This window comes from Geospiza fortis, unplaced genomic scaffold (assembly GCF_000277835.1).
Source record: "Geospiza fortis unplaced genomic scaffold, GeoFor_1.0 scaffold327, whole genome shotgun sequence".
Taxonomy (NCBI): Eukaryota; Metazoa; Chordata; class Aves; order Passeriformes; family Thraupidae; genus Geospiza; species Geospiza fortis.
Window position 1 is genome coordinate 914,948 of NW_005054410.1, and position 27,071 is coordinate 942,018.

Sequence of the window (27,071 nt, forward strand, 5' to 3'; positions counted from 1 at the left end):
TTCCTGCTGGATTTTTTCCTCTCTATTTTCATTAACCTCTGAATAGAGATTATTTTAATTAAAATAATCTTGACAGCACCTATGAAAAAGCTGTGGGGGTTGTAACAGCAATTAGGTGTGTTGTCAAAGATGATAAGCAGCCTGGTATCACAGGAAGGAAATTAACACTCTGACCAATAACGGAACAGTAATCTTAATCCAGGGCTTTTTGCCTCTTAGGAACTCTTCAAAATGGATGGATTTTGGAGACCAGGCAATTTTAGAACAAGACAGTTAAGCAATCAGTGCCATAAAACATCTCCATTTTAAAAGTCAATGTCATACTGGTGTAATAGTGGCTGATGGCCAGCCAGCAAGAAATGTGATGTTAATTAGACATTAACAGTGCAAAGCCTTGATGATTTTCCTGTATTTTGGATATCACAATGATTGGGAATTGTATTCAGCATCAGGTGGTGGAGCTTAAGAGTGATCTGCATCAGTGCCAGGGGTTTCTCTGGGTTCTCTACTGCAGAGAGAAGGCATGGGAATGCTGGCAGCCTTTCTCTGCCGTGAGGAACAAAAGGTTTGAGAGCCTTCCTTTCTAGGTTGTGTCAGCACCAGTCTTTTATTACTTAGGAGCTGCTCTGAGCACATAATTCACAGGTCTTTTGGTAAATTGCAAACTCCCTAAATTATAGTGTTTTGCTCATCCTGAAAGCACCATTCATCCTCTAGATGACCAGCATCACTGGGGCAAGCAGAATTAAAATCAAACCCTGCTGGCCCAGGCAGGGAGGCACTGTGCTCTGCCCAGGAGGGGCAGGTGGAGCTGCTGTGGGTGCAAGGGCTGGATTGCTCTGCCCAGCACAATCACAGGGGGCTGGAGAGCAAGGCTGCCCAGGGAGGAGCAAGCTGTAAAAACAGCCACAGCTTTACTATGAAAGGGGATGACAGGGGATTGAACTAAAGGTTGGAGTCAGATGGAATCTTGCAAGAAGAGGACTGGGAATAGTCCATCTGTAGGTGCCAGAGCAGATATGGGCAGGCTTGTAGGACATGGAATGGATGAAGCTGTACTTATCCATAAAGGCTGAGGTAAAAATGAGGCTGGAGAAAGTTTGTGGTTTGCTGGTACCCCTGTGGAACTTCCTGAGGTAGATGCTTCTCTACAGGTCACCAGTGACGGATTTCCAGGTATCCTGGAGGAAAGGAGTAGATGGAGAAATTCAACTCCTATGTCAACAAGAAAAGGGCTGACAAGTTTAATAGAGACAGCCCTGCCTTGTCCTTATCCTGCCTTCCCAGATGTAATCCAAGCAAAACTGCTCCTTGGCATTTAGGGCTCGTTTTGCCCTTCTGTACCCTGTGCTCCAGCTCGTGCTCCTCTCCTTCACATTTTCTTGTCCCCTTCTCAGAAACACGAGAATTCAAGCATGGAATGGTATCATGCCATGTTCCTGGTTAGAGAAACCAGCACTGTCATGTGCCTGAGATGTTTCAAAGGGAAGCAAAGTCCTTGTCTTGCTGAAGCTTTAGTAGCCCTCTGTCATTTCCAGTAATGTGTGAGTAGCAACCTACAATGTGCACCCATCCACACAGGGTTTTTCTAAACTCCCTTTTTCATCCCTAAAACTAAAACAAATCTCTACATTTAGTTGAAAGCTGCATCTCAGAAGAGCTGTGATTTCAGGAAGAAGATAATAAGATACTAAAGTAAGAGTTTATTTCTTGTTTGCTTTGCAGTGTGAAGAGACTGGATCCTGCTACTCCAGAGACTAATTCAAAATGTAGTGTGAGAACATTCCTACCCCAAGGACATTTCCACTGTAAGAGAACGTAAAAAATCCAAGCAAAAAAAGCAACATGTAAGTTAAGAACCAGGGGACAGGAGGACAACAAGCGCTTTTTTTTTTCTGTTAAAATATGTATTGTTTGTTCCTTGCAACCCTCCAGCTTGCAGTTCTCTCATGTCTTCTAGTGCATGTGGATGAAGGCTTTGACCTGAGGGATGATGACAGCCAGGACCAACTCACTTGGACTAAAGCAGGAGGGAGATTTCTACAGCTTTAGGAGCTGTGTGTAAGGCAGCCCAGCAGGCTGCAGGGGCTGGGGATGCCCTAAGAGTGAGGCTGGGCAGGACCTGGAGACAGGAACTCAGAGCTGCAGAGAGGAGTAAAAATCAGGCGCAGTGGGAAAGGGCAGCGATGGAGCGCATCAGGGGAGGGTGGATGAGAGTGGAATAGCAGCCACTCTGAAAGGCACAATGGATGAGGAAGTTGGAGCAGAGAGAAGGCAGCAAGGACAAAAGTTCACCCTCTTCAATGCTGACAGAGTTTTGGGGAATTGAACTAAAAGCTTCCTTTCTGAGGGAAGTCTCAGATCTGGAGAGCTCCACAGATCAGTAATGATGTACACTGAGTTTCAGTCAGCTTCCAGGCTGAATGTACAGGGGAAATGGCTATACTTTCTTTCTGATAGAATAGGAGCAAACATTAAATGCAATAGAAGCCAAACATAATTTCCAAAGTATTTTCCTACTTTATAAAGCCAGAAGTTTAGAAGGTTTATTTTGTAAGACAGCAACAGGCAACATATGCAGTACTTCTAAGGAAACACCTGTGTTGTGCAAAACCAGTAACATACCAGACATAACATGCGTGGTAAACCAAACTTTTAGTGCTCTGCATAATATCATTCTTTTTTTTTTTTACTAAAAATATTTAATTAAAAAATATCAGCCTACATTTGTTGAAACTGTGTTGGTGTCCCACTACTGACAACAATTCTCTTTTAAAAGGAAAGTTTCTTACAACTTTCTTCCAGTAAACCACATCTGGATTTTTAACTTCATTGAAAGTTTTTAATGTGTTTTTATATCAGACTGTATTGTAATGGAATTGTTATTTATCTCCAGATTTATCCAGTTTCTGGATAATCTTTTTGGACTATCTTTCATTTATCAGGGTCTTTAATTACATTCCTCTACTGCTGACCACTACAAAAATTGAAATCCTCACCACAAATCTGTAAAAATGTTTCCACTTGCACAGGGAGACAAAAATAGAATAATTCCATGTCTTTTTGGACGGGTGCCTGGCTGAAACTATGCAGGGTTTGACTGACAAGAGGATGTAGTCTTTGCTGAGAGCGCTTTCTTTAAGGTCCTTTTTAGCCTTCAGGAACATTTAAGTAGATGAATGAAGAGAGGATTTATGCTAGTTTCCCTTCATTTTTGTTGACTCTGCCTGCTTTTTTGTAACTTTTGTCTCCTGCAACAAAATCTTTTCAGCTCTTGGGGCTTGCTGAATATATAATCACAAGCTGGTAAGTAGGAACTTCAGAGAGTTTTGGGTTGAAATGGCACTCTATTCTTTTGTGTACAGCTGTGGTAGAGAAATAAAACCCCTTTGTGCAGATAAGGAAAAAGCAGAATTATTGAAATGCTCAGTATTTGCCAGGGTTATAACTGTAAAGTGTAGTCTTTCAGGAGTGAATAAATACAGTTAACACATAGCTCAGCCAGTGAATGCAGTGGGGAGACTTTGCTTGGGTAAGTTGGGAATTATTCTGCATCTGAGTGAGCTCTCCTCACTGTGCTGCACTCCACGTTATCCGTTTCCTGGGGAATGTGGATGGGAGCTTACAAAGCACAGCAGGTAATTGGCTGCTTCAGCTGGAAAAGCAGAAAAGGGATATTTGTTGGTATATACAGAAAGAAAATGAGGACAAATGGTAAGGGCTGTTGGGTGATAATATCTGTCCATAGTCTTCTGAGGTGTCTGTGAGATTAAATCCATACTGGCACTTTGCAAGGGCGGTGAGTGTGTTAAATGTGAAGTTTAAACAGTTGAGCAACTTTTTCTGTCAGTGCATTTTGGACTGGAATTTTCATACACTTTGACTGTAAGAAAGGAGGTGAATGTGAGTGTGATAACAGCTTTTTTGAATTATTTCTGTTGCTGTTCAGGGCTTGTGTTTCTGTATCTCAGCATTCCTTTTTGTGTTGCTACTTTATTTTGAACCATACCTTCATTTCATGTGAACAGTCTTATCTGATGCCTGTGGAAAGCAAACATAGCTCAGCCTGTAGGAACTTTTTTCTGTATTTCTAAACCTGGCATACACTGAGGCAAATATTTCCTCTTGGAAAGGGAAAGCTATTACTGGGTTAGGTGCTTTTTCTCAGTTGCACATGTGGCAGTTTCTACAGACAGACTGAAAAGAGCCTGTAATGGTATATCTATGGTTTTTGCTTAAAGTGGTTTATGTCCAGGTAGGGTGGGGAAGTGTGTTGGCAGTGAAAAGAGAGATGTAGCCAGGTTCCTCCTGAAACAGGGCCATTTTCATGGAAACCTTTCTGTCCCCTGCTTTTTCTCTCCTTCCTCTCTTTCAATGAAGCAGCCTTAAAGTCAAGGCGGATAGATACTAGAATAACATCAATTCTAATTTAATTTTCATAATATTGTGTAAAACCCCCAGCTGTCTGGGGTTTGATATTCCAGAAACCTATGCCCATGGGTAAATGTGTATGATGGGTCTCACTGGAGCTGATTGACACAAGGATATAATATTTACTTCAAAAATGTTTACAGTTTCATGTTGCAGGATTCCAGTCCTTGGACAGTTGTATTTTAGTTTGCTTCCTGAAAATCTCACCCAGAACAATGTACATCTGTGTTGGATGTTGAAATTGTGCTGCATATGTAGAAAGAGACAAAAATGAAATATGTTATGGGTTTGGTAGGTCTACGTGGCTGTGTGTAGGGAGAATACTTGGAAGACTGAAAAATAGATTATGCATTTTTAGCATTTTACTATCTGTAACAAGCAAAGGTTTCTTTCCTCCCCTTTGGTAAAGAGGAAATCCAAGTTTTCCTTTGCTTCTTTTATACACCCCTGTACTCTTTGAGGTGGCTTTAAATTTTCATCAGTGTCATATGAGGTAAAATGTGTATTAAAGCATTAAGGAAAATGGGGTTAAGACCTGCACTGTCTAATAAAAGAAATTAGTATATTTTGGCAGTCATCCTTTGGCCTGTGTAATTTTTTTCCAAAGGGCACTGACATTTCTCCTGGCTCCTTTAGGACTGCCATTCTGTGTGTGGACATGTTTTTCACCCATTGACCTTTTTTATTTATTTTCTTGAATGCCAAATATTTAATGTGTCATTTCTGGCACAAAGTTCTGGTGATCAAAGGGGAAGCAAAACGGGCTTGAAGCAGGTTGCTGGAAAGGCACACATGGGATGGCACAGCCATGGAAAGCTTTCTTTTTTCCTGCAGGAGTTGAGCACCAGTCCTCATACTAACTTAATGAACACAGGAGGAAGCACCTATTTTCCTGGGCCTGGAAAGCAAATGTGGTCACAGAGTGCAATGTTTTCTACCAGGATAATCAGCTAAAGTGGCATGAGTGACTGCCTGCCAAACCTCTTTTGCCTCCTGTGTACCTGGCCCAATTAACTCCATTCTCCACTCTTCAGTCATCTCCCCAGGCAGCTACCTGCCTTTAATGGGCCATAAAACCCATGGCACTGGTCCATGTGGAAATGTTTTGGGGTGTAGGGGCTGTCTTAGCCCTTTGTAGGGGTCTCTGAGTGTCAGAGGCAGCAGTGCTGTCCAAAAAGAAGTTCAGAGGATGTATCTGTGCCCTCCTCCTTGTTGCTGGAAGAGTCTCTTTGGGTAACATAGGTCGTGGGATGAAAGCTGGATTCGTTTGGGAGAGCTGCACTGAGGAGCCAGTGGAGAAACTTCAGCTGAGCACAAAGGGAAGGGCTTCAGCTGGGATTAGATACCATGGTTCTTATCTCTTAAACAAGATTTCTTCTTTGCTTCTGCCTGTCTGCCTCCCTCCCAAGTGGGGATTAACCATAACTTTTCTAATTGGGCTTGTACATGGATTGTGCTTGGTGACAAGTCCAGCAGCTCAGTTCTTTCCCTGCCGCGGCCCCTGTGCCTCCTGGACTCCAACCCACCATCTGCAGAGGTCCCTGGGGTGGGAGGTGCCAGGGGCCAGATGGTCTGGTGACAGACATTCATTCCACAGACTTCAGATTCCAAAGAAAAAGACCTAGGGAGGCCTGAACTTCTGCAGGTGAAGCTCCGCAGGGAGGGAAAGCACCTGGTGCTGTGATCCCAGGAAAAGACAAGAAATCCACAGCTTTTGGGTAGGCTCATGCTTGAAAACATTTTAGCAGGCTTGTGACCTTTAAAAGAGGTTAGAGCTAGCTATTAGTTGATTTGTACCTCCAATGTTCTTTGAGTGTGTGCTCCATATTATCTGAATATACACATATATATATATATATATACACACACATATAGTGTGTGGAAGTGGTATTTCATAGAAATTTTTTAGAGCTAAGGAATGTATTTGATTACCTATAACTATTCCTTGGGGTCTTCCACAGAGATGTGCTCAATCTCAGGGTATTATCCAGAGCCTCAGAATTGAAACTATTGATCGAAACTGGAGTCGATCACTGGGACTCTGCAAAAAATTTTGGGCTGAGCCAAACTTCTCAGATCCTGCCTTTGCATATTTCTGAGTATCCTTGAAATCCAATTGCTCTCATGAGGACTGAGAACTGGAAAGATGGATTTCTCACTCATATTTTTCTGGGAAAGTTGAGACATGTCGGGATAACACACCTGCTCAGTGCCACTCTAAGTCATCTAGGAAATTTAGAGCATTTCATGAATATAAGCCTGCCCAGCTTTCCTGTCATACAGAAAAAACCTATGGAATCAAATTTACTTCTCAAATGTGCTTATTTGTGCACCTTCATCCTCAGTTGGCTTAAGGGACAAAAATCTTGTTTTGCTGGTCCTGAGATTTATCACATGGAGCTTCACATGAAAACTTCTGATATCAAAATTCCAACTTATCAACATTGCAATAATTCAGAGTTACTGAGATTTTTTTTTTTTAGATTGAAGAGAGACCTGGCAAAAGCTGCTTCTAGAGAAATGATGCTGTTGTGATACCCTCACATCCCCAGACTCTGCACCCTGGCAGAGTCCCAGTGTAGTCAGTAGAGCCACATTAATTTGTCTCTAGACAGGAAAAGCTCTCATAATTTTAAGTAAGTCATATCTACATGAAATAACAATAAAATCTGTGAACTTGTATCCTACAAGCATGCCTGGAGAGGGATGACATTCAAACCAGAGGTGCTGGTACCTGTCAGATTAATTTAGTGACCTCTCCCGGCAACCCCAAACCCACTGACTTGTAGAATTGTTAGGGAAACCCAAAGTGGTGCTGGGTCACTGAGAGTCCTGATGCTTTTTGTGTTCTTGGTTGGGAAGGAGTTAAAACCAGTTGTGGAAGTGAGTTGAAATATTCAGAGTAAGAGTTTTCCAGAGGAGGCTGTGCTGACTGAGGGTGGACTTAGTGCTTTCTGCTGCTCTCCTGCTCCCTTAAATTGTGGAAAGAGTAACAAACCCACTGGCTGGGGGTGCTCCCAGGGAATGGCTCACAACAAAGCAATTTGGTATTGGCTTGGCCCAAGCATTCTCAAAAAAAGCCAAGCCTGGCTTTGAGCTGGAGCACAGTCCCAGGTGGTGAGAGCTGTCCTGCTTGGCCCACTCCAGGCTGTCCAGGTCAGCTCCCTGTGGAGCAGCACCCACATGTTTCATTTGGCTGAGTGAGTTAGCTGGCACACAGATATGCTGCCCTACTCAGTGCAGTGGAACAGGGTTAGGGAAAATGTTTCACTGCTGTAACTTCAGCAGAGCAAACATGAAAAGGAATAACAATCGGGGAAAGACCATCGGAGCAGCACGGGCTCTGTCTCCTACTAGGGGTTTGCACACAAGAAGGCAGTGCACCTGGTCTGAGGCAGGAATTCTGCCTCTGGCTAGAGTTTAAACCCCATTTCTTTCCATAGCTACACCCTCTCTCACCAGTCTTGTGAGGGTGGAATCTTCCTTCTGCAGGTTTTGCCGTGGGGCAGCAGCTGCCAAGGTCCCGGTGCTGCAGGGAGCTCATTTCCAGGGCCAGACCCAGAGAGGCAAGAGCAGGAGTGCTGAACAAACCTTGGCAAAAGCTGATCATACCTTGGCTAAGGTCTTTATTCCTCTGGCCTGCTGAAGGAGCCAGAGAACTCGTGCAGCTCTGCAGCCAGATGTGCGCGCCTGCTGCAGGAGTTAAAACTCAGGCAGTGGGGCTGTGGCTGTTGTCTTATTCTCTTTAAAATACATCATGCTGTGTTAATTATGCTTTTCACATGTGTCAGAAGTGATATATGATTAATAAATTAGGATATTTCAGGTGTTGCCTTTGGTGCTGTGTCAGTCAGACAGTGACAGGGTGCAAGATGTGCTCACTGAGCCCTTTCTGCAGGTGGAGACTGCACTGGGGCCTTGACTGCAGCACACTGAGCTGGTGATAAGGCATAAAAACTTACATCCCAAAAGTGTCCCAAAAGCATTTCTGGAGAACAAAACCTATTGCAAGCAGTGCATTTCCAGCCAGCGAGGGCTGCTTTAGTAATAGCTTTTCTGTTAGCTAATTTCTGTCCTTAGGAGGAAGTGGCTTCCTTCCTCTCTTCATTTAATTCCTTTGCTGTGCTGACCTTCACCTGTGTGACTGGCTCCCTGAAATCCTCTCGGGAGGATCAGTGTCAGTTCTAATAAGCCAGCTGTCACTTTACACCAAACAGAAAGTAAGTGTTCCATTCGGTAAATGGCCCAGGAGAACCCAGAGGCTTTTTCTACCACCCTCATTTTTTTTTTTCCTAGGGGAAAGTGTTTTACTTTGACGTGGCTGAAAGTGCACAAAGCGGATTTGAAGCTGCAGATTTAAGTGTCTTGAGTGAAGCCTGCCATGCGAAGCTTTTCTTTATTTATCAGCCGTGCTGAAATGCGATCAGAGTTACGGCGCGGGCTCCGGGCACAAAGAGTTTTCTTGTGTTTCCAGCCAGAGGATAAGGGATACACCGTGTGAGGAACACACTGGGAATTTCTTCCCTTTAGAAAGCTGCCCAGGAAGACACAGGAAAAGTAAGATTGTTACACTGAGCTCTTGGCTACCGATGCAGGGTGCAACACTGCTTCTTGTTGGGAATTTTGCCATTGACTTGATTTCTAGCAGGACAGCTTTTCTCTGTCACAGCTGTTTATTTATTGCTCCCCTTCTGCTGCTTTCTGGGGCTGACAAGCACCACCTGTGCCCCTCCAGCAGCTTGCACAGGTGGGTTATATTTACACCACTAATCACAGAAAGTATTTGAGAGTGGAAGTGAAGGGGAGCTCTGTATTTGTGTGCCTTTCACACAGTAGCTGGTGTCTGAATCCAGCAGCTTGTGGAGCACAGGTTTTAAACAGTGTTTGACACAAGTGAAATCAGTGCATGTCGCTGACTGATCACCACTGGAGAGCACCTTGAGACAGGAACAGAAAGCGGCAGCTCCGGCGCGTGAGAGGAAGGCCATGGTTTTTGTCCGTGGACCTGGAGGTTGTGTAAGTATGGCTGCTTGTGGGGATTTGCCTCTGTGCTGGGGATTTTGCAGCTGAGAAGAGGGCTGGATGTGGAGTCAGATGAACGTGGTGAAATGCTACCCCCATGGCTCTGCAGCTGGGCTCTGTGAAGCCAGTCCCCCTTCTCAGGAAAGGGAGGCCACTCAGCCATGCTCCTCAGGGCAGCTCAGAGCCTTTTTTCCTCAGTATTGTTTGGAGGTACCTCCACAGCAGTGCAGCAAGGTCCCACTGGCTCTCCCCTCCCTGTGGGCTCTTCAAACCTTTCTTGTCACCACTGTTGCTTTGCCAACAGAGGCTAAGGGACAGCAAGCTGCTCAGTGCCTGTTACAGGAGGCTGCCCAAGCTTTACCCTGGAGATGATTCTTTCTCCTTCCTGGCTGCAGAAGTGGGGAGGGCAGCTTGCCTCTTGTTCCTCTGGGCATTTAATTTGTCCTTGTCTCGTGATCTGCATAGGCTGGAGGCCTAGGGCTAAATCTTTCTTCGCTAGCACCCTAATTTATACTCTAAACTAAGTGTTTGCAGTAACTGAAATAGATATCTGAGAGTGATTTCAGGGTATTTAAATCTAGTTAAGTATCCAATCTACCATCCCTCAGCCTGAGTGAGCTTTGAAACAGTGTCTGTATGACAAATATGCATCTGGCTTCTCTGTGTCTTCCCAGGTGTGGGGAAAGGCCTTTGAAAGTTCAAGTCTAGAACCTTGTGCTTGGCCCTGCTCTGCATCAAGCAAACTGCAAAGAGAGGGTTTTAGCTTTGTTTGTTCAGATTTTGTGTTGGACTTTTTCTTGGATGTGTTGGCTGGATGTGTTCCTCAGGCTATGACTTGCAGAGTGGTGAATCTGATATTTAATAGCAGTTTATTTGTTTTTCTGGGGTTTTTTTGTCCCACTTGATCTACTTCAAACTACAAAAGGGGGCTACCTAATCTCTAGACCTCCCCAAAACTTCTGTCACCTTAACAAACTACACCTTAAACAAAGTACCCATAAGCCTTTAAAGCACACAGCTTTGAATAATTGACTTTCACAACAACAGCTGAAATTTGTAGCTTTTCAAATGAATGGAATTGGAGCCCACAGAATCATTGTCTCTTCAAGCCACTGCCCAGGTGGGAAACGGTGCTGGGTAATGAGCCAAAAATGTCTTTATATATATTAAAAAAAAAAGGGGTAGCTTCATTTTCAAGAGATCTAGGATGGAGTTTGTTTTAAATAAAAGTGTGTATATAAGTGTCTTATGTATGGAACTGACAACTGATAATCAGCCTGAAAAATGTGTAAGCAACAGATGTCTTTCAGCATGTGCTGCCTGGATGTAAACCTAGGAAAACAAAATAGATTGTTTTATGGTTAGATCTCATCATGTAAGGGAAGTCAAGTAATTCCTAGACTTGGTGTAGTTCCTTGCTGTTGCAGTTGGAAAATAGGCAATGCACAACTCCAAGCATAGTTTAGACCTTTTATCTTTGATAAAACTTGGTCCATGTCACTCCCTGTGGATGTGGGAACAGTTGATAATTAGGAAAGTGAAATGTTTCCTTGTGCAGCTACAGGGCTCTGAAGACAGTTAATTCAGTATGCTCTGAGAGTACTGAAACTGGGCCACTGAACACTTGTTGATGTTTAATCAAATTGTGACTTATGGACTCAGACTTCCTTCTGAACTTCATATTACTTAGAGCCTGCCTAGGTGACAGTTTCTTTCCTAGAACAAGAAGCCCATTTTGATATGATATGGCACATTTTTCATACAGTGAGCCTATCTATTGCAGAACTTTGCCCAGTCCCAGATGTAGGGATTTTACTATTTGTAGTCTGCATACATGAATTAATAAAAATATAGGTGTTGTTCTTAGCATCTTGTGATCTAGATGTGGGTTTAAGGCTGTATAATCTTGGATGTTAAAAAAACGCCTTGGAGGAGCAGATTTAAAACATCAGTGTCCTCAAATTGTCTCATTTAAAATATTCTCCATTTTTTTGGCTGGAACACTACCTTACTCCCATCACTTACATTAGCCTTTCTACAAGCCAGTTGGGAGAAAGCTTCCCTGGCCAGGAAAACTGCCTTTCTCTGTTCCATATGTTAAGGATTAACTGGCTTGCTAACATTAGGACTGCATTTCCCTTTCCTAACTGTATTCCTCAAAAAAATGCTGTAGGTAGTAATCCATAGCAATCACTGAGTGTGATAGTCCTGAGTGCCCTGCTGCACAGGCACCACCTGTGCAGAGGAGTAGACCTCTTGGGAAATGAGTTACCAGAAGAAAAGAAATAAAACCAAGCCTCAACTGGCTGGACAGTCAGCATTGGGTGATTTGGTGAGGAAATCTAAATCACTGCTTTTTTAATCTAGTGTCATTTTGAAATTAGTAATGTGTTTGAAGATGGGATAAATCTTAAATATGCTTCCTGGTGAAGTGTTCTCTAAGTTTTCATTGCTATTTTTTTCCCTCTACAAATTGAGAGGCAATTAACTGCCTGTGAAAGGCAGGATTTGGAGAGAAAATTGCGGTTCTGTACTATATGTGCAAACCTGGCTCTGCATTTACAAGCTGCAACTGAGCTTGTAATGAATGACTCTTATCATAACTAGGCATGAATATTTGCATTGATTCCCACTTAGCAGTTGGTTTTCTGTGCTTTTGAAGGTGGAATGACTTTTTAATTAATTATTTTTTCCCTGTTAACTAGCAATAAGTGCTCATGTTAGCTGGGTTTATTTTTAGGGAGGAATGGAGTATGAAAAGAGAAGCCTGGCTCATTATTACTGTGTGAGTGGAAAATGTGTTCCCAAGTGTGTTAGGATGAATACAGCCAGCACCTGTGAGAACCTGTTTCAGTCAAACAGCAGATGCTGGAAATTCCTCAGTAAATAATTTGGAACTAGTATTTTTCTTCTGAGTGTATAAATCAGTCCTCTCCACCTCTTCCTTCTTTTAAGCTCCTCAGGTCTGCTTTCTTTTTCTGTCTCTAAAATGATCCCCAAGCCCTCACTCTGTGTGTTGATCCAAAAAAGAGTACAACTTCCCACTGAGACCTTTGGAGCAGCTGTGTACAGCAGAGATTATCTCCTGTTGGATCTGGTAATCTCCAGCAAAAGCTGTGATTTGTACAATTATTTTCACCGCAGCCTGCAGGACCCAGCTCATGTTGCAGAAAGGGCAGTGCTGAAAGAGGCCTGGGTGCTACTCACACGTCCAGCATGATGTAACAGTAAACAGTAGTGCTGGTAAGTGTCTGGTTGGTTTGGAGGGTGGCAATGTCACAAAAATAGTCATTGTCTTGGTCTGAGTGTTGTGGACAGTGTTTTGTGCAGATGGGAAAGCAGAGAGAGGAAATATTGTAAATTACCAGGATTACTACAAAATCGTTTGCTCACATGTTAGTGTTGCTGATGAAGTACAAAATGACAAAACAGTTTGGTCACAGGTGTGAATGTTGCCATTGCTGTATTTTTTTAAACAAAAATTGGGCAGATACAACACCTCTGTCCCCCCTATTTTTTGTATCTCTTTCAGTTTGTTAATTTAAATTTCTAATGCTTTCGGATCCTCCATACTCCCATCACGGTGATGAGTGGAAGTAAAACCACCACCTTAATTTTAATGCTGGTTTGAATATGGTGATAATCAAGGTGAGGTTTGATGAAGGTGACAGAAGTGTTGGATATTAGGAAGAAATTTTTCACCAAAAGAATAATAAAGTACTGGAAAGCTCTTCCCAGGGAGGTGGTAGAATTGCCATCTCTGGATATGTTTAAAACAAGACTGGACATGGCACTGGTGCTATAGTCTAGTTGAGGTGTTAGGGCATAGGTTGGACTTGATGATCTTAGAGGGCTCTTCCAACCTCATTATTTTGTGATACTGGTTGCAGCCCAGGTCCTTGTCCAAACTAAAGTCAAAGGTGGGAGGCTGCTCTCTGGGTGCTAAGGATTGTGTTCTGTTGCTGCACTAACAGACAAGAGAGGAATTTAATTTCTTGATGAAGTAGCTTCATTCAGTTGTCTATAGGGAGCTATTTGAAGCCAAAAAATAAAAAAGCGAAAGTCTTGTTCTAGAGGTGAAAGGAACAGTGGGACTTTAGAATCCTATAAAGTGCTTTCCAAAAATGATCCTTCTCATAAACTGCATAAGTGAACACTATTCTTTTGAGTTTATAAGTGTCTTTTGAATTATAACTTTTGGTGAGAAGGCAGGTGCCCACTGTGCAGGGCTCCAGAGCAGTGCCAGAGCTCGTGGACTTGTGCTCTGTTCCATAACCCACTAAAACCCCACATACACAGGAAAATGACCTGGTGACAAGATGTGACCCAGATTATCATTGGTCTCAAGAATATTCTTTTCTTTGTCCTGGTTCCGTGGTGGTTTCCGTGGATAAAAGTACCATCTAAATGAGGTGTGCATCTTCCCAGAGGGAGGTTATTTCACAAGCACCTTGGTGGCAGATTTGGGGTTATTTCTGTGCAGAAGCCTGCAATCATGCCTTTAGGACAGACAGAAGAGTAGTTTGAGATTTAATCAGGTTCCCTATACCTTGAGTTTCTCTTCATGGTTTCTCCCTTTATGATCCTAATCGACAGCTCTTACACTTAATAGCTGGAGATAATTTTGGTTTTTCTCTTGAATCTTGCTTTTTTTTGGACCCAGGTAGGAAGTCTCATTAAATGTTTCCATTTTCAGCAGAATTTTACCTGTCATTCTCAAAACCTGAGCACAACAAACTACATCACAAAATAATGGTAAATAAAGCTTAATATAAACCAAGCAAAAACTTTGTGTAATATTGTGAATCTCTGCACCATTTTGTCAAAGGCAGACTACAGTTTAATAGGCTTTCAAAACAGAAAAATTAAATGAATCAGTTTTCTATGGAAAACAAGTGAGGTGCTTCTTATCACGTGAATAAATAGTTCCTTTAGAAAGTTGTTTTGCACCATTATGGCTTCAAGTACCATTTATGTAGCCTACTAATGAGAGGCCTCTGTAGCAGCTAACACCAGGTATGAAAAGGGCTCAAAATTCCTAATTCCTTTCAAAAGTGAATACAGTGTGTCAGAAAGGAGAGGAGAAGGGGAAAAGAGTAAGGAGTTATAACTTTTTATTAATAATAACAGTGAACTAGCCTGGGGAGAAAAGTTCCTATGAAAGGATAATACATAAAGAGTTTTTCACACTGCCTCAAGTTTTTTTTGTTAAAAATAAATTCAAGATTTATAAAGATTTTTTCAATTTAAAATGCCTTTTTTTTTTTCTCTCTCTCCCTTCTCACAGCCTAGGTACCTCCAAAGTAAATTGAAGGAATGGGTACAGGGGTAATTGGGTTTGAAGAAAAGGAGATGGGGAGGCAAAAATTGAATAATATTGCTAAAGAAGGGGCTGCTTGAAATAGGCAACTGGCCCATCACAGTGTTGTAAAAGTATAATTTGAGTTTTCAGCCTGTACTACCACAATTGTTTTATTGGTTGTTGCATATGCTAAATATAAGTAAATATAACTCTATAATATATCTATATAATAAATATAAGTAAATGTAACTCTAGGTTTTGGAGCAATAATGAAGTGCAACTTCATGTGCCAAATCAATACATTCATTACTTGTTAGGGATTTGATTCCATAACCAAAGTGCCCATGGGTGGAGATGAGATCACATCTGAAATACCAGACAAACTCTGTCATGGCTCCAGGTCTCTGCAAAGCAATGCCTGACTCTGCAGTATCTGCCTCCATTTGACCTGCCTCATGGCTGGTATTTTTGAAAAGAATATATCAAGTTTGTGGATGTTCTTTTTTTTATTTTTTTTTCTTCCTTTCCTTCCCAGAAAGCCCAAAGGGCCCAGGCCAGGGTCTTCATGGAGAGGAGACCTGTAGTTTGGCTGGCTCAACCTCTGATTTACTGAGGCTGAGATGCTTTAAAATTTCCAGTAAAAAACAAAGAAGTACATTTGTGAAAAGGACTTTTTATTTTTATTTTGATTGCTGTGGTGTTTAACTGCCTCAAACTGGGGCCAGCCTTTGTTCTGTCTTGCAGTTAAGTAACTCTGGCATTTATGATAGCCTGCAATTACTGTACAAGCTATCATTTTTCCATTTCAAAAGTTAGTATTTCTCCATGCTTGCAGCATTATCTCAGATGCCACAATTATGTGCACCCTCAGGAGGAGGAAGTGGCTGTGGCACATCCCATACTGTGGTGTGGCAAGGGCAGGGAAGTGAATTTTGGGGATTTCTGGGATAAGTCTTCTTGTGGAGCCGGGTTTTCATGTGTGTCTGATGAGAAGAGTTAGTTCACAGAACATACTCTAATGCTGTTTCCTAGGAGGATTTGAGGCTATTCATTCCCAAGTGATTTAAAGATATAACTAGGAAAAGTAAATACGAGGTAGACTGCAGCAAAAATAAACTGGTGAATACCCAAAGTCTCATTTAGTCTTAGACACACTTGAGAACAAGATCCAGGGCACAAAGAGGACCAAAAAGTGTTTCTAAGTAGGCAATGGTCTCAGACATTTTAAAACCAATGTGCAAGGAGAGCACATCCTACTGGAACTGCTAAAAGAGCAAATTGGCTCTGGCAAACCTGGGAAAACTGTGCTGTGCTTGATTTGTTTATTCTGATTCGCCCTTTGGCTTCCTGGAATTTTTAGGATTCAAGCTCAAATATGTGATACCTACAAGCAAAGCGAGAATAAATCCCTTCCTTGCCTTTTTGTCAGGGCTTTGCTATTTATTTTATCAGGCAATTTGCAATCTGCATATGACACAGAGCACGTGGGAAGGCAGGGATTTCATCATTGATCTCAAATGAGCTGGGTTCCTGATGCCTTCTGTGCTCTGGAAGCTGAGGGATATTTGCAGATGGATTTGGATTTATAAGATCTGCTGCAAAAATAGATGCAATTTTAACAAAACCTTTCACAAGAGGCATATGAATTCGTCTGCCTTTCATCAATGTATTAACTAGGGATGATGAAAAGTTATGTCAATCTCTCCTTAGCCAGGAGCTGTGGGGGGGAATTATGTTACAGCCTTTAAGTATGACAGCTTTCTATTCTTGTGGAGTTAATCTTTCAAGTTAATTTTTTAATCAGTAACTTTTTACAACTATGTAGATTAATTGTTTATTGTACAAACGTAGTACAAGATCACTGTTTATTTATTCTTAATGTTAACGTAGAAGTGTAACCATGTTCAAATGCTTTGATAGTTTGATGTACTAGGATGGCCAAATGCTTTTTGCTCTTTCATGCCTTTGAGACAGCTGGTAAATGCTTCATTCTGCATACAGGGCAGAATCAGCTGTGTTTATTGTTGAACGATATAGTGTTGATTTGGTGAAGAGGAAATTAAAAAAAACCCAGGGAAATGCAATCCTAAAGCTTGGCTGACATCATTGTTTGGCAGCCCATTTATTATAGGCAGTCTTGTCTCCTCCTCAAAGCTCTTTGGAGTTCAGGCCAGGCCTGTCTTGTGTTCAGGCTGCTTGTCCTGCTCTGTTCCATGGCTCTGCTCTCATCTGGTGGAGGGGAGGCTGCAGCCCCTTCCTGCTGCAGCATCCCTGCCCAAGGCCTTCTCTCCCAAAGACCTCACACTGAGTTTTATGTGGCTTCTGCTGTAATAAACTGCATAAGGCAGCCACTCATGCGGAGCTTGTAAAAGGTGACTTTGTGTTTTGTCTCAGTGGTGGTCTGAGTAGTGCTGGTACTCCGTGCACCTGCTGGATATTAATAGGAGAAAATCAGGATACAATTTACAAATTTTATTTTAAATGTTGTCCATTTAAGTATTGCCATGGAAGCTGATGATACTTTGAAAAGAGATTTGCTCTGCATTATAATTTATGCAGTTAATGATATGTTTACATGAGAAGTGGTTAAATGCACAGCGGTTTCTTAACATATTTATAAAAATACAGAGGATGGCCAGTTAGAGAAATTAATCCCAAAATGATGAAAAGTCTAGTAGAAATCTAACTATGAGTAAAAATAGATTCAGTTCTGTGGATGTGGGCAGCAGAGCTGGTGGAGGGTCTGGAGCACAAGTCCTGTGTGGAATGGCTGAGGGAGCTGGAGAAGAGGAGGCTCGGGGAGTCCTTCTTGCTCTTTACAACCACCCGAAGAGATGTGGGGTTGGCCTCTTCCCTCAGGCAAATAATGGCAGGGTGGCATGAGATGGCTGCAGCAGGGGAGGTTCAAATTGGACATCAGGAGAATTTCTTCACTGAAATGTCTAAACATTTGGAATGGGTGGAGGTGCCATCCCTGGAAGTGTTGAAGAGATGGCTGGATGTGGCACTTAGTGCTGTGGTTTACTTGACAATGTGGTGATTGGTCAAGGGTTGGACTTCATGATGTTGGAGGTTCTTTCCAACCTTGATGGTTTGATGATTCTATGAAATATGTCATCCCTTCAATATCTTGGATGGATAAAAGCTCTCTTGGAGCCATCAGAAAGGTTTTTTTGCTTGATAAACTTAGCACGAGTGTCTGGTGTCTCAGTTTTACAGTAACCTTGCTTGTCTGAGCAGGCAGTGTGGTGCCAGGGAGGCCAGTAACCTTCCATGTGTCACTAAAACAACCAGTTTTTGCCTTTCTGCACAAGTACATAGTGTGTGAGGAGTGAACAAAGCCTTCCTCTGCCTTTTATTCTCAGTTTAACTGTTAAGAAAGAGGGGGAATTACTTTTAGTGAGCCCAAGAAGTAACTGTGCCCGTTCTCACACTCATTTAAAACAAAAAGCAGCCAGATGTCGCTATGATTTTAACTGCAGCTGGGTGCAGTCTCTCCTTGAACTGTGAGCACTAATTTTTAATATCACCCTCAAATATTGTGCAAATGGATCGAAGGCAGTACACAAATGCATTAAAATATAAGGAAACAGCGAGAAAACTCTTGATGCTTATGGTTTGTCCAAGATATTCTTCTTAAGTAGCAAAAGTGATGCAGAAAGGGTCTTCAGTGAGGTTGTCTGAATGTTGAGCAGGTGGCCAAAGTTCAGTGCAAGTCAGCTCTGTTGACAGGGATCCATCACAACTCAGAGCTGATCAATATTGGTTCGCAAGCTGAAAATACTGGTATAAAACCTGTTGTGTCTCACTGAATGTAGCTGTAACTTATACTTTTCTGCAACAGCACCTGGAAAGTTCAGCCCTTTAAGTGTCACTAGAAATTATAGGCAGTAGAGTCATTGGATCAAGGTAGATTTTTTAACACTGCAGTATCAAAGCAATATTCCCTGGTCCAACAAAGCTTTGCTGATGAATGAATTGCTTGTTCTGACAAGAAGTTAAGTTCACTTGATAAATAATTGTTTTATTTTTATTTTATTTAAAAGGAGGGATGAAATCTTGCATACGACCATATTTTTTTCCTAGTAACCTGGCTTACAAATCACAGTGTAAGTTTTCAATTTTGATGTTCAAAATACCCATTTGTGCCAGTAATTTCTGTGTAGGGGAGCAGAAGCTGACTGATTAAATTGCAGATGCTTGTGAGCCACTGTGCTGTGTCACCCCCACAGTGTGCTCTCACAGTGTTCATGTGTTTGGACGCTGCCTTTTCCCACAGATATGCAGCCTTTGCATCACCTCTTTTTGCCAGAACAGGACAGTATGTGCACAGATGCTTTAGTAAATTGGTAAAGAATGAAACAAACTTGCATATAACAAAAAGAAGCCTTTATTTTTCATCCTTGTTCTTGTGTCTTCTTTTTTCTCCTAAGTGATAAGCTAATTTTTATCTGAGCTTGAGTTGTGAGTTCATTGTTCCTTGTTCAACTTATTGTTCACAAGATCCTCTCCACTTGTGCTATTTTTTCTACATGAATCCATGTTTTCTTTTGCAAGACCATCCTTTGCTTACAACTACATATTTTTGGTACTGTTTCTTCATTGAAACAAGTCTAAAGACTTGGTGGCTGTGCATTTTGTTTCTAGTACGAAATCTGTGAAAGTCTGTACAGCCCATTGCTGTGTCTCTTACTTTGTCATTGGAAATAGATTGCCAGCTACAATCTGTGTGTATTTAATTTGTCTAAAAAATGGGTTGGCCAAATTTTCACATTTTAGAGTCATTCAATTTACCCTAATGGTCTTTAACTGAGAGTTATGTTCACACAGTAGAGGATAAAATAGACTGAAATTTTTTCTCAGAGCTATTAAATTTTTGAACTTGATGAGTGCCCATCTAGTCCAGAAAATACAGGTTTTTGAGTTTGTCCAGTATCTCTATGAAATCTGGCAAGCAAGAGCTGGATTGCTTGAGGTTATTGGAAGATAAAGGAATAGTGCAAAGCAAGGAGTGTGAAGAGGAACGTGATTATTTCTACAAGGCAGAAACTTGCTTTATTTGACAAAGAACATGCTCAAACCTTAATGAGATGATTTGGCTTTAAGCACATGCTCTGTATCTTCCTGGCTGGATGTGCATTTTGCAGAATCAGGGTGTGAGTGACTCACTGGGCTGCACAAGGAGCAGGGGCAGAATGGGACTGGGGCTCTAGGCAGGAACACCACATCTGTCATGGAAACGGCATCCCTTCCAAAGGAACTACCATGGGCAGCAGCTTCCTTGTAGGCTTTCAGGTAGGTGGGCTATGCAGCCATCCCCTGGAGGCATTAAAACAATGTTCTGAATCTAAGCCCTTCCATGAGGGATGTGTTCCACTCTGTGCTGCTGGCACTGGGAGTTTCTGTAGCAGATTTCTCTGGAATATCTTCAACAGTTGTGTCAAAGCCTCAGAAACCATTGGAACTCTAAGCATCTAAATGGTGAAACAGCAACTGTGCTGAGACAAACCATGGGGTGTTTGACAGGGTTGAAGGCAAGTGCCAAAGGACGACACAACAGATTTCAGTGGAGATTGACAAGCAGCTTGTCTGAGAAGTGCTGAGGTGGCTGGCCCTAAAGTAGCAAAGCATTTCAGCAGGTGTCATGTTCCAAACGTGAGATTTTTCATTTTGTTGCATATGAGAGTCCTTAAGTAGTTTGCTGGATTGGGATCCTGGCAGGACTGAAACCTTAAATATCTTTGCCCATTAAGCAGCATTAGTTATAGCAAGGATTTCTTTGGATTTGCAGCTTTTCCTTAAATTCTGTGACATAGTTATGCTGTTTCCCTATTGGTAGTTCTGCTTCTTTAAGAGCTTGAAAGAATTCATTAGGTTTTATAAAATTTAAGCGTCTACATTTTATTCCTATTAGATATGCAATCCCATCTAAAGAGCTTGGAAAAAAAAAAGTAAAAGAAATCAATCAATAGGCCTCACAAAACTAATACTGATGAAAAATACACCTCTTGTAGAACTTTGAGGCTGTCCATAGAAAAAATTGCAGTCTTGTCAAGCAAACCATCACAGAGGAGTACTTGTTTTCTGGTCTGCCAAAAAAAAAAAGTGATTTTGAGAGCTGTATTTGCACTTAGTGTGGAGGCAAAGATGAAGCACATCGAGCAACAGCTCAGCTGAGCTCAGCTTATCTGAGCTGTAGAGAACTCACACTTAACAGCAAACCATCATAAATGATGGATTAGTTCCTCTACAAAATGAGTGCTGTTGAGCTTGATTCTGCTTATGTTTCATGATTGCATTACACACCTTTGTGCCTGCCTGGTGGTGATGCCTTTCTATTTCTTTGCGCTGTTTTTGTGTATTATTGAAGAAGGAATTGGGAGACTGGGTGGCAAATAACGAATGCATTTTTCAAGAGGTGTTTTTTTGCCAAAACTAGCTGAATTAAATGACTTTTCAGCATAGAACAGCATATGTTTCTTTTGGCTGGTGAGAAGAAAGCTGAAGCAAGGCTGGGAGAGCTCTCATGATTCAGGCAGCAGGGCCTGGACTGTACTCGCCCAGTTTGTGCTATTGTAGCTTGCAGGTTTCCTGTTCTTCTAAAACAGATTTTTGCACATTGATTGAGGGACTCTTTGGGCTTGAAAGGAGAGAGAATACAGCAGTTTTTCAGTGCATAAGGGGTATGTTGCAGCTGTAGGTTCTCTGTCTGCCCAGACAATAAATCTGCCTGGAGTAGATGGACTTCAGCAGTTTCCAGGACTGAAAACTGGGCCAAGCAAGAAAAAAGAGAGGTCATGATTCATAAAGAATTTTACTTAATAGAAAAAAACCAGTCTTTAAATGCAGATCTTTTGGAAATGGACACCATTACTGCTGTTTCTCCAGCTGGATAGATTTAAACTTGTAATTACAGAAGCATACCAAATAAGCTGCCCCCCAAAATATGATACTTCTTGCCTCAGTCACAAGCCTGACTATTATTTTGAGGTTAAAAGGGTTTTCTAAAGGGATGAATTTGCCCTTTCATTTCTATCCCAAATATTCCATTTTAGTAATGAAATGAGATCTCAGCTTTCCTTCCTTGTTCTAGAGGAAGAAAAAGTAATTAAGTCTACTTTCAGCATTATGTCAACTGCTGATCAAGACTTGGGTTTATTATTTGAATCCATGGTGGTGTTTAAATATGCAGGTAGGCCAGTATTCACAGGAACTGTGAAATTGGTAGAACCGTGCACCGTCCATGCCCTTCCTGGTGAGTCTATTAAAAACTTTTGCAACTTTATCCATAACTTTTAGTAACAATTTACTCGGAGCTGGGCACAAAAAAAACTTTGATGGCAGAAAGTGTCTAATTAAAATTAACTGATTCATTAGTAAAAAAAAAATTACTATCAGAATTAAAATAATATAACTTAAGGAAAACAAAGAACTGATATCCTTATCACTGTGAAATGGTAAATGTCTTTTGGAGCAATTCTTTGGTCTTAGATCTGCTAGTTTGTTCAGGTTACTGACGGGGAAGCATGGGGAAGATGTAGGAATGACTTGGGCAATATGTATGAAGGTTTTTAAAAATAAATATTATTTTTGGCTTTTTTTGTTGTGGTTTTTTTTTTCTCAGGAGAAGTTTTTTGCACTCAGTGCAGGATGAGTGCAAAGGATCTATGCAGGGCTGAAGCATTTCCTGCTCTGCAGGACTGCAGCAGGCACGAATTAACAGCTCTACTGAGAACTTGAAAAAGTGGCTTGTGGGATAAATGTCTGCTTGTTTATTGGGATGGATTAAAAGGCAGAAAAGTAAATGTCATGTCTAAGTACTAAGATGTGCTGCTTTGCTGTGTAAAACAAATTGAACTTTACATCTACGTTGCATTAGTGCACTGCCTTCTTTGCTGTTCCCAATTTACAGTTTTGAAAAATACTTTCAAGCCCTGATATGAGCATTTCTTTAGTCACACAATTTGCAGGAACAGTTTATGATATAAAAGGAAGGGATTTTTTTCTTATTCACCTTTTGGTTCATATAATTACTTTTCAAATTTTATGCACTTAAATTTGCTTGTAACTGTTAGAGGGTGAAGTGAATGCTCAAATTAAAATCTCAGTCTTTGGAAATGAACATTGCCTTCATTCACAGTGATAAGGATATCTGTTCATTGTTTTCCTTAAGTCAGAGTATTTTAATTCTGATAGTAATTAATATTTTTTTACTAATGAAATATCAGTTAATTTTAATTAGACATTTTCTGTGATCAAAGTTCTTTTGGTACTCAACTCACAGTAAATTGTTCCTAAAGGTTTGGATAAAGTTGCAAAAGTTTTGTGAGTGCATCTAAATGCTTTTCTGCTTTATGACATAGCTTCAAATAATTTTAATTTTAAATTATTTTTAATATACCTTACTTAATAGTGAAAACAAATGGGGTTTTTTAACTAGCTTGGCATTGATAAATTCTTAATATTGGTGAAACATAAATTCTATCCTTCTGGCTCATATACTTTTAGGCTGTGCTGATCCTACAGGAAAGCAGCTTTTCATTTTCCCTTAGTGGTCCAATGCTGCAAAATAAAAGCAGTGTACAAGGGAAAGGAAGTGCAGCTTGAGTACACTGAGTTTTCTGTGCAGGGCAGTGGTGCCCTGAGATGCTGCATTTTCCCTGCAGTTTTCTGCCTTCCCTATGCTGAATTCTAGTTCATTGCCTGCTTCAGGGCAGAGTGTACAAATTTCAGAGAAAGTAGAATGGCTGTAAACTTGCATTAAAATAATGGGCTACAGCATAGTATTTTTAGATGCCAGTTCTCTGTAGCAAGGGGAGTGAGCCATATTTTCAGCTGGTATAACATGGCACTGCTCCATGATTGCTTTCTTGTTGATATCCATGCTGTCCTCCAGTAAAAAAGAAGTTGTTGATTTGCTGTAGGTTTTATATTCATAATGAATCTGTATTAGAACATTGTTTTACTTAAAAAAATTAGTTTCCTAGTTCCTATGTCAGATGTGAGCTTTGTTTATTCTGGAATCCCCATTTTACCCAGAAAATGAGTGTTTGTCAAATTTGGAAAATATTTCTGAGGTTTTTTTTATTTTGTGATGCTTCTTAATTTGAATATCTGATCCTTTGAATGTGATGTGATCTCTTGAGGCTTTTCGTTCTTCAATATCTGCTTTGTGAGATCTACTGGCATGTGGAGGAAAAGCATACTTGAAGACTTGTTCGCTAGAATGGAAGGGCCTGTTGATAATTAGCTGTCTTTGAAAGACAGATGGAATACCACCAACAGATTAAACAGGTGGAAAATATCTACACAAGAATCTTTTGTTATAATCAGAAACAAACCAGCAGAAAATATTATGTGGAAGTCTTTGAGGGCTGGCTGGGTTATACTCTTTGCCAGGCATTGTAATTGGGAAAGCCAACCTGTTGAGAGTCAAGTGCATGAATAATTAAAACTAAGTCAATTTGTTCTCAAAGACCGCAATCTGAGTAATTTTCAAGCATGAACTTTGTTCATATAATGAAAGTGCCCTGCCAGGCATGGACTGCATGTAGGATTTGAGCATGTCTTTTCAGCCCAAGTGCAAGGGATTGTGCCAACAGTGGACTGACCTTTTGATATTTCATTTTTTTCTGGCTCCTGTTTGCTACAGGCCAGGTAAGGTGCTTCAGGATGTATGGTTGATTGTTTTCTTTAAAAAGCAGTATTTATTGTGTCACAAAAAACCATTTTACTGTTGTGTGATGGGGCAGGCAGATGAAAAGGTTGGTGTCAGTCCTTGCCAGAGCAGTGACAGACTAAAATGTGTGCTCTTGTTTTTTCTGAACTTGTGTCTTTAGCAGTACCAGCTCAACACACTGATGTGTAAACTGTCAGAGGCAAAAGGCAGCTCCTGGGAGCCTGCAGCCAGTAATCCCATGGCAGGCTGAGGGCTGTGCTTGTATTTTCTTTTAAAGCTGTGATATTTAATGTCAGTCTTTTTCTTGGAGCCTGAAGAGTTTGTGTATTGGATCCTGGAACTCCTGTTTCAAGGAGAGCACTGAAATGACAATTATACTTCTTCCCTGTGTGAATTTAGTGTATTTCCTTTAGTTTTGGTTTGCTTCTAAGTATTTTTGGGGTTTTATTTTTTGGTTTTCCTATATTTTTTTGTTTGGTTTGGTTTGGTTTTTTCTCTAACAGAAGAAAAATGAAGATAAAGTATCTAACCTGAGCTCAAAACTTTGGTTTCCTTGGCTTCTTCTGTTAGCTAGCCACCAGGACACACTACGTCAGGGTGCAGATGTGCTGGAGATGGCATTTAGTTGTGGTGAAGATAGTGATGTGGCTGCTTTAGACCCTCTACACACAATGCTTGCAATTATGCATGAAATCCCACCAGGGAGGTCTGAGTGGCTGCCGTAGCTCCTCTGAGAAAAGGAAGGCAGAAAAGTGAGCTTCAAACAATCTGTGTAGTGATTTTTGCACGTTTGATCTGTTGTGTCTTAAGGAACATACCTTGATTTTTTGAGATCTGATTTCCGTCCCGTACAGTTTCTCCTTACTCTCTTCCACAGTCCACAACTATTCTGCCAAATGAACATGAGAAAATATACTGTGTTTGTACTGAGGAAGTGGTTTGCTTATAAATGGTGACCATATGAAACCTACAAATGCTGATACCAGAACTAGAGTTGATTATACGGATGTGGGCCCTGGAAAAAGGAAAATGGGGTCTGTTTGCTAGCTGAAGGGAAAGATCTTGTTGCTGCCTAGGCTTTTTGCCAAGGCACAGCTGAAGTAAGGTTATTTTAGGTGTGTGTTGTGTGAGAGCTTTTTGTCCCTTTGATTTTTATGTAAGTTCTGGTATGAATGCTGCTGTGAACAAAGCAAGTCTTGCCTGATTTCACGTTTTCACAGAGTTGCTGCTGAAAAAGGTGAGTGCATGCTTTGACAGCTGAGCATGGGACAGGGCTCCCAGTGCTGCCTTCAGCCCTGAGCTGGTGCTGCTCACTCCCTGTCAGGGCTACAGTGGTGTGTGGGACACAAAACTCTGGAGACTGTGCAGTGTTGGCATCCTCAGAGCTCCATCCTCTCTGCCTTCTCCAAGGGTCCCAGCAGTCCAGCAGGGGCCTCCTTGCCAGCCCTGAGTCAGAGCAGCTATTTAACCTAAACACTGGTTCTCATCCTGGGGAAATGTAGAGCTGAGAACATGGAGTGGTTGAAAAGCTGGAGGTGGATTTCCCTAGAAATATTAGAATAAGGTTGTGGTGCATGGCACTGTTAAACAGCAGTGTGGAGTCAATGAGGGGCAGAGCTTTACACTCATCTCCCAAACTGAGATTTGCTGTTGAAGTTCTGTCATCCTTCTAACTTATAAGGTATAAACTTTACTACTTCTATACCCACATTATTGGGGTTTTTTTTACCTGGGACCTTTGCTTTATGTAAGCCACAAAATCAGTTAATCAATAGATTTTCTTTAAAGGAAAAAAAGCAGTGATGAATATTCAGTAGTTGTAAAAATGCTCTTGAGATTGCCATCTAATAGAGGCGAAATAAAAAGTGGAAGCTGATTAGAATTCCAGAAAATGGGATATTCGTGTATTTATAGGAATTTGAGTCTTTATATGCCAGGTTTTATAATTTAGTGTTCAGAACACCCTGATTTTAAGCACTTCTGGAAAAATCATTAAATGAAGGAAAAGTAAAAAGAATGTTAAAAGAGCCAAATTATGTTGATTTACAGAAGAAAAATGCAGCCAACATGAGTTGCAAAATATAACACTGTGCTGTGTCTGAAATGTGCTCTCATCATTGCTGAAACTTTGCCCCATGCCAGGGACTTACTGTCTCCAGCACAGACTGCTGTCCTAAGCATGAGATGCAATGGCATTTTTCATGATGCATCTTCTTTATTTCCATGGTAATTTTCAATGAAAGTGCCTCCCCAGAGCAGCTTTTTCCTTTATACCTATTTTCTTGCATTCTTTTTGTATTTGAATGCTCTTGTCTCTCCCATTTCTAACTCCTCTCCTTTGGAGAAAATTTGTAGGACTTGTGAAATGAAAGTGACATTTGGTTGCTGTGAAAATGTAAAAAGAAGTTTCTGGACTTCTATTTCTATGGAGTTATATTAAACAGCTCCTGAGACCTGGAAAGCCTCAGGGAGTTGTTGTACCCTGTGTTTGGTTGTATTAAAAATACTCGGCATATAATTGTTTCAATCTAAACATGTACAAATTATGAAATTAAGGGCTGTTATAGGGTGACATACTCAATATCACGTGTGGAAATGTTGCTTGTTTCTATTTACCTAAGTATTACTACAGCTAAA

At 41.1% G+C, this 27,071-nt stretch overlaps 1 protein-coding gene across 1 annotated transcript in view; it reads left to right on the forward strand.

Moving 5' to 3' along the window:
* Positions 1–27,071, forward strand: part of INSC (INSC spindle orientation adaptor protein) — a 129,788-nt gene that overhangs the window by 186 nt on the left and 102,531 nt on the right. The window lies entirely within an intron of this gene.